Raw genomic sequence first — 8521 nt, 5'->3', positions numbered from 1 at the left:
TGGCAGGCCAATTGAGCACAGTGATACCATGGTCAGTAAACCATTTACCAGTGGTTTTGGCACTGTGAGCAGGTGCCAGGTCGTGCTGAAAAATGAAATCTTCATCTCCATAAAGCTTTTCAGCAGATGGAAGCATGAAGTGCTCTAAAATCTCCTGATAGCTAGCTACATTGACCCTGCCCTTGATAAAACACAGTGGACCAACACCAGCAGCTGACACGGCAGCCCAGACCATCACTGACTGTGGGTACTTGACACTGGACTTCTGGCATTTTGGCATTTCCTTCTCCCCAGTCTTCCTCCAGACTCTGGCACCTTGATTTCCGAATGACATGCAGAATTTGCTTTCATCCGAAAAAAGTACTTTGGACCACTGAGCAACAGTCCAGTGCTGCTTCTCTGTAGCCCAGGTCTGGGGAATGCGGCACCTGTAGCCCATTTCCTGCACACGCCTGTGCACGGTGGCTCTGGATGTTTCTACTCCAGACTCAGTCCACTGCTTCCGCAGGTCCCCCAAGGTCTGGAATCGGCCCTTCTCCACAATCTTCCTCAGGGTCCGGTCACCTCTTCTCGTTGTGCAGCGTTTTCTGCCACACTTTTTCCTTCCCACAGATTTCCCACTGAGGTGCCTTGATACAGCACTCTGGGAACAGCCTATTCGTTCAGAAATTTCTTTCTGTGTCTTACCCTCTTGCTTGAGGGTGTCAATAGTGGCCTTCTGGACAGCAGTCAGGTCGGCAGTCTTACCCATGATTGGGGTTTTGAGTGATGAACCAGGCTGAGAGTTTTAAAGGCCTCAGGAATCTTTTGCAGGTGTTTAGAGTTAACTTGTTGATTCAGATGATTAGGTTCATAGCTCGTTTAGAGACCCTTTTAATGATATGCTAATTTTGTGAGATAGGAATTGCATATCACATTCAGTGCACATCTTTACTGCCTCCAGGCTCTGCTGACGTTTAGGCAGGTCATTTTTTTACAGTGAAAACTGTTGGAGCACACTGCAAGATCACGTCAACTCTTGAGATGTGTGTTCCTTTCTTGTTTTAAAGTTGTCTCAACCCCCTCCCCTCTTACATTCAGTTTCATGAGAGTTTATTTCTGCTCTTGTTAGTTTTGTACATTTAACTTCTCTTTAGTTTTAGCTACATCTTTCTTTGTCTGTTTTACCTTCAGCATATGAGGTACAGTGGGGAGAGCAAGTATTTGATACATTGCCTATTTTGCAGGTTTTCCCACTTGCAAAGCATGAAGAAGTCTTTCATTTTTATCATAGGTACTATTCAACTCTGAGTGGCAGAATCTAAAACAAAAATCCAGAAAATCACATTACGTGATTTTTTAAAGTAATTAATTTGCATTTTATTGCATAAGTATTTGATCACCCAACAACCAGTAAGAATCCCGGCTCTCACAGGCCTGTTAGTTCTTCTTTAGGAAGCCCCCCTGTTCTCCACTCATTACCTGTATTACTGCACCTTTTTGAACTTATCTGTCCACACACTCAAACAAACTCCAACCTCTCCACAATGGTCAAGACCAGAGAGCTGTGTGAGGACATCAGGGATAAAATAGTAGACCTGCACGAGGCTGGGATGGGCTACAGGAAAATAGCCAAGCAGCTTGATGAGAAGACAACAACTGTTGGTGCAATTATAAGTAAATGGAAGAAGTTCAGGATGATAGTCTGTCTCCCTTGGTCTGGGGCCCCATGTAAGATCTCATCTCGTGGTGCATCAAAGATCTTGATGAAGGTGAGGGATCAGCCCAGAACTACACAGCAGGACCTAGTCAATTACCTGAAGAGAGCTGGGACCACAGTCTCAAAGAAGACCATTAGTAACACACTACGCTGCCATGGATTAAAATCCTGCAGCACACGAAGGGTCCCCTGCTCAAGCCACCGCATGTCCAGGCCTGTCTGAAGTTTGCCAATGACCATCTGGATGATCCAGAGGAGGAATGGGAGAAGGTCCTGTGGTCTGATTAAGAAATTGTCTCATTGTCTCCTCAGTGTTTAATATGACAGAGCTCTTTTCACTTGCTAATTTTACAAATACATAGAAATCTGAACACAATACTTATTTTTTAAAAAGGAAATCAACAATTCAAACACATAACAATATACCTTTTATTTGTATTTGATCAATTCAAACAGTGAGGGTTTAAAAATCATTTTACAGGAAAATTATAAAGTTAAGGTCTTCCATGATAAATGTAAATCCAGGAGGAGGCTCAACAGAATTTAAGATTTAAAAGGCAATCTCCAGTTGATTTTAAGCATGCTTAAAATACATCAATACTTTATATGGCAATTTCCATATTTAGCATCTCTGCTATTTTGTTTTTTATTTCTGTATCACTTTATGGATTTCCACTCTTGAACACGTTTTATAACAAAACATGTCATAAGCTAGAAACAAAGGAATTCAGGATTTTCTTTGGGACAACATAGCTCAGGCATCGAATTTGGCATTGTACCTCTTTTTATTCCCTTATGAGTCGGTTCTGCACACCTAAAGATGTGACCCCTGTTCTTTCACACTTTGTGCCTTCAGCTCACAAGAAAAATGCTCTTCACAGAGATGCACAGACTGAGCCAGATGCCATCACTGACCTCTAATTTATTTATTTTTGTTCCCATTTACACTGGGATCTTGTGAAGGGAAGTAACCTGAGGAGGGGACGGCTACAGTACTGCTGCACACTTTTTGCTGAAGAGAGATAAACAAAAGAACAGGATCACAATTGTTGTCTTTGCACACATCTGATCACACTCGTACAGGATTCCTTTGTGGCATGCACAGCTTCACCAAACACCTTACCTGGATTTGTATCAAACCTGCTACTTTTGATGTAAATCTGCTGTCTTTAAGATCAAACACGTAACCAAATCCTTGCTCTGCACAAACAGAATAAAGTGCATCACATTGTGAACTGGTTTCTGACATATTTGGCATAAGAAAGGGGGCTTATTTATTTTTTTCATTTAAAGAAATATAAATTGTTCAAAACAGTACAGTGATTGGGTTGTTGATACAGTGCCTTGCAAAAGTATTCGGCCCCCTTGAACTTTTCAACCTTTTGCCACATTTCAGGCTTCAAACATAAAGATATAAAATTCTAATTTTTTGTGAAGAATCAACAACAAGTGGGACACAATCGTGAAGTGGAATGAAATTTATTGGATGTGTCAAACTTTTTTAACAAATAAAAAACTGAAACGTGGGGCGTGCAATAAGTGTAGTGAGGATCTCTGAATGATCCAATGTTGTCCCAAATGACTGATGATGATAAATAGAATCCACCTGTGTGTAATCAAGTCTCCGTATAAATTCTCTGTGATAGTCTCAGGGTTCTGTTCAAAGAGCAGAGAGCATCATGAAGACCAAGGAACACACCAGGCAGGTCCGAGATACTGTTGTGGAGAAGTTTAAAGTCGGATTTGGATACAAAAAGATTTCCCAAGCTTTAAACATCCCAAGGAGCACTGTGCAAGCAATCATATTGAAATGGAAGGAGTATCAGACCACTGCAAATCTACCAAGACCAGGCCGTCCCTCTAAACTCTCATCTCGAACAAGGAGAAGACTGATCAGAGATGCAGCCAAGAGGCCCATGATCACTCTGGATGAACTGCAGAGATCTACAGCTGAGGTGGGAGAGTCTGTCCATAGGACAACAATCAGTTGTACACTGCACAAATCTGGCCTTTATGGAAGAGTGGCAAGAAGAAAGCCATTTCTTAAAGATATCCATAAAAAGTCTCGTTTAAAGTTTGCCACAAGCCACCTGGGAGACACACCAAACATGTGGAAGAAGGTGCTCTGGTCAGATGAAACCAAAATTGAACTGTTTGGCCACAATGCAAAACGATATGTTTGGCGTAAAAGCAACACAGCTCATCACCCTGAACACACCATCCCCACTGTCAAACATGGTGGTGGCAGCATCATGGTTTGGGCCTGCTTTCCGTCAGCAGGGACAGGGAAGATGGTCAAAATTGATGGGAAGATGGATGGGGCCAAATACATGACCATTCTAGAAGAAAACCTGTTGGAGTCTGTAAGAGACCTGAGACTGGGACGGAGATTTATCTTCCAACAAGACAATGATCCAAAACATAAAGCCAAATCTACAATGGAATGGTTCACAAATAAACGTATCCAGGTGTTGGAATGGCCAAGTCAAAGTCCAGACCTGAATCCAATCGAGAATCTGTGGAAAGAGTTGAAGACTGCTGTTCACGAACGCTCTCCATCCAACCTCACTGAGCTCCAGCTGTTTTGCAAGGAAGAATGGGCAAGAATTTCAGTCTCTCGATGTGCAAAACTGATAGAGACAAACCCCAAGCGACTTGCAGCTGTAATTGCAGCAAAGGGTGGCGCTACGAAGTATTAACACAAAGGGGCCGAATAATATTACACGACCCACTTTTCAGTTTTCTATTTGTTAAATAAGTTTGACACATCCAATAAATTTCATTCCACTTCACGATTGTGTCCCACTTGTTGTTGATTCTTCACAAAAAATTAGAATTTGATATCTTTATGTTTGAAGCCTGAAATGTGGCAAGAGGTTGAAATGTTCAAGGTAGTCGAATACTTTCGCAAGGCACTGTATGTTGATTTTTTTTTCTCTTCTTGTGAGGAGGTATACCAAAATAATAATCACCCACTGTCAAGACCAGGAACAATTCCCTCCTATTATAAACAGCCAGTGTGGGTCTGTTTCTGGAAATAGCCACCCACAGCTAACACTGTGATGTTTCCATTTGTCAGGCGCTATCAGTGTTAATTAGAGAGGGCAGACAGAAAGGGGAACAGAGCTACATCAGAGACTGAGAACAAAGACTGAAACACACCAGTGTCTCGGCATAATCCATATTAGCTCCAATGACCCAACCATTTAACTTAAATGGTTTAAATTGATAGTTTAAAGCATTTATTTCTGTTAATTGTGATGATTTTCCATTTACAGCTAAGGTTTAAAGTTCAAATCAAGAGCTCTTCTGATCAGTCTCCTGTACTCCTCTCATGATAATATCAAAGACAGCTCATTACATTAGGTGACTCATGAATCTGTTACCTATGCACCTTTTGTCTCCATCAATCCCCGTGGATGTATTACCTTTTGGGAATCATTTTTACATTAAGCATGACCTTTTTTATTTTGCCTCCTTTATAATGAAGCTCATTTAAATCCCAACCCACTAAACAGAGACATCAACAGACTGGTGTGTCGGTAAGACAAAGTAAACATTGGTAAAGATTTCTGAGGTAAAGCAGTGAGTGAAAGCTTCCTGTCATTCTGGGATCAACTATAAGGCCTCTGCACGATGACTTAGGCGATCTGCAAGAGTTATAGTCTGTAAGGTAGTTAGGAATGGACCAAAACATTAGGTGCTTAAGAAATCTGTCCTATTTTTGCCAAGGAAAAGGTGGTCTCATTACCATGATCAAGAATTCTAGCTGTTGTATACTGAGCGTTTTTAGGCAATGCTATTTATTTTGCACATCATACTGCAAAAAGAGCTTCATAGTAAAGCATAGTCAATGTGAATGCATTAATCAATTTCTGTATGTCAAGAAGGTGGCTTTTGGAGTGGACCCAAGTGCAGGCAGGCAGGTGGAGATGCGATGAGTTATAAAGGTTTTAATAAAAAGCAAAAACGTACAGAAAGGCATGAGGCGACAGGCTAAAAACATTAGAATGCATGGCATGGATACAAACAGTACAATCCAGCAAGGAGAAAACAGAGCAAACAAGTGACTAGAGTGCAGAACACAGGTGTGACAGAGAGGTGGAGAAGTATGATGCAGGTGAGCTGAAAGACGTTTATTACAAAATGGCTGTGGCAGAGAGTAGTAACAAAACAGAAATGAAATGAAATGCAGAAATGCAAGAAAATGATCTAACCAAAGGAAGCTCTTACATAAACTAAAATGCATCATGAACAGAATACAAGAATTATCAAGGAACTAAAGTTAGGAATTAACTAAAGCACTGCCTGGACAACTTAATCAACTCTGATCAGAGGCAAGCCCCAAAACAAACCTCAAATATGTTCAAATCAAGAAACAGCAAGCCATCTATCTATCTATCTATCTATCTATCTATCTATCTATCTATCTATCTATCTATCTATCTATCTATCTATCTATCTATCTATCTATCTATCTATCTATCTATCTATCCATCCATCCATCCATCCATCCATCCATCCATCCATCCATCCATCCATCCATCCATCCATCCATCCATCCATCCATCCATCCATCCATCTATCTATCTATCTATCTATCTATCTATCTATCTATCTATCTATCTATCTATCTATCTATCTATCTATCAATTTTTGCTCCTGTTATGTTTTAATTGATAACCTTTCTGTTGATATTAGTAATGTCAAATAGTATATATCAAGATGTCTGATCTGCCTGTGCGTCTGCATAAAGCAGTGGCAGAAAAAGAAACACAATCAGATGTTTGCTCCTTTGGTCCAACTACAAACAGTTTAGTCTGAGTTCTAAAGTTACTGGCTATCGATTCAATAAAACCTTGACAGAATTCATCAATTCATTACCAGAAAAATGTTCATCATAGACAAATGAGAGATACATTTGTGTGTCCTTAGCATAAGAACCACATTAATTGCCTACTGAACCTTTTCACATTTCATCCTGTTAACACTACGAACTTCTATGTATGTTATTGTGGCAACACAAAGTAGTACATAACTAGTGTACTATAGTGTGCATGTATTTTATGTCAATTGACTTTGTAGAAGTACATACTGCTGTAATTACAGCTGAAAGTCTTTCAAAGTATGTCTTCACCACAATCTTTGCAAACTAGTTTAAGCTCTGTCAGATTGGATGGAAGGAATTTGTGGAAAATGTTTTTTCCAGTCCTGACACAAATCCTCTATTGGATTTAGGTTTGAACTTTGACTGGGCCATTTTAACACATGAACATGCTTTCCGCTAAACCATTTCATTTTAGCTCTGGTTGTAGCTAAGCTTCACTGTCAGGTTCGAAGGTTAACCTCTGCCCCCATCTCAAGTTTTCTACCTCTAACAGGTTTTCTAACGACGTTGTCCTGTATTGAACTCTATTTCCATTCAGAGTTGACCAGCTTCTCTATCCATGCTAAAGAAAAACATTCCCACAGCATGATGCAGCCACCACCATCTGTCATTGTGGTAATGATGCATTCAAGTTGATGTGTACTGTGTTCTTTGGTACGAAACATAACATTTTGCATGTAAACTAAAATTTAAATTGGAATCTCATCTGACTTGTTTTGCGTGTGAGGGTGAAGCATCTGAAGACTGCTACCTGACTCTGGGGGGATCCCTCACTCTCCTCCCCCCTCTCAGATCATCGCTCTGAAGCGCTGACAGAGAGCGGACACTCGCCCACAGAAACCAGCTCTGTAGCAGCCTTTGGCTTATCTCATCTCGGAGAGTCGGATCGCTCCCTCCGGTGCCAGCCCAGTGGCTGCCGACTGTTCATCCAGTCATATATCGTCCAAATCTCACTTCCACTCGAGAGACCCAAAGAGAGATGGAGAAGTGTTTTACTTTCTTCGCTCGCAAGGATCCGTCTCGATCACATCTTGTCCTCCGGATCTTTGTTTCTGGACGGGAGGCTGCGGCTGCGTAATGCCTCTGTGAGTATAGATGGTTGCTGTTGATTTATCTTTCCAATCTATTTCTTTTCTTTTTTGAAACCAGAAACAAAAAGCACACTTGGGTAAAATTTGAAGCACTCTTAAAACAGTGAAACGACGCACATGGTTGTTTCTGCTCTTGCTTGGAAACGAGGCTCTGTGTTTTATTATACACTTTCAGTGTTTTTGTTTCGTCAGAGGGGCGTTACGTTACACAAAGGCAGCTGCATGGAGCCAGTGTTCAGAGGGGATGCAGCGTTTTGTTTTTTTTATCATCTAAAGTAAATCTGCATTAGTGCAGCATGGGAAATAAACACAGTGGAGGGACAAAAGAAAGAAAAGGAAACGCAGCTGAGTAACAGTGAGCAACACATGAACCATTGTTTGCTCATATCTGCCATCACATACAAATTTATTAGCATTTTGGCTCAGAGCAAGTATAGTTACATTTCCTCCTTATAAACAGCGCATAAGTGGCATTCAAAGCCAATTTAATAGTGAATTTAATAACCAACAACTGGTTCTGGACTAAGACAACAACCGAAAGCATTTTTCATCTGCTTTCAGAATCTGCACATTTAAAACGCGTTTAGCTGTTAAGTAACATGATGAATCGTGGAGAATAAACGCTTGAAGAGAGCAGCAACTGCCTTTCCAAGTCATAATGTATTATTTATAAAGTTACCCCAGTGCTGCACTTCCCACCCAGCACCACTGCATGTACTCCATATCCCTATACTCTCAGTTCTCACCTTACAATTCTGCTGCCTCTTGCAGTCTGCCTGAGTGAGGAAAGTACTGCTGTAAAAAAAACTTTTGCTGTAGATAAAAACACAGTGACTTGATGTG

The 8521-nt window shown here is 40.8% G+C and overlaps 1 protein-coding gene across 1 annotated transcript in view; it reads left to right on the top strand.

Moving 5' to 3' along the window:
* The first annotated feature begins 7360 nt into the window (after nucleotides 1-7360).
* mapk4 (mitogen-activated protein kinase 4) overlaps nucleotides 7361-8521 on the top strand; it is a 33240-nt gene continuing 32079 nt past the window's right edge. Inside the window, exon 1 of the mRNA XM_047380840.1 lies at nucleotides 7361-7672. The gene's annotated coding sequence lies outside the window, so the exon portion shown is untranslated. The remainder of the gene's footprint in view (nucleotides 7673-8521) is intronic.

The sequence above is a fragment of the Girardinichthys multiradiatus genome, chromosome 12, assembly GCF_021462225.1.
Source record: "Girardinichthys multiradiatus isolate DD_20200921_A chromosome 12, DD_fGirMul_XY1, whole genome shotgun sequence".
Lineage (NCBI taxonomy): Eukaryota > Metazoa > Chordata > Actinopteri > Cyprinodontiformes > Goodeidae > Girardinichthys > Girardinichthys multiradiatus.
This window is presented reverse-complemented; position numbering and strand designations above follow the sequence as displayed.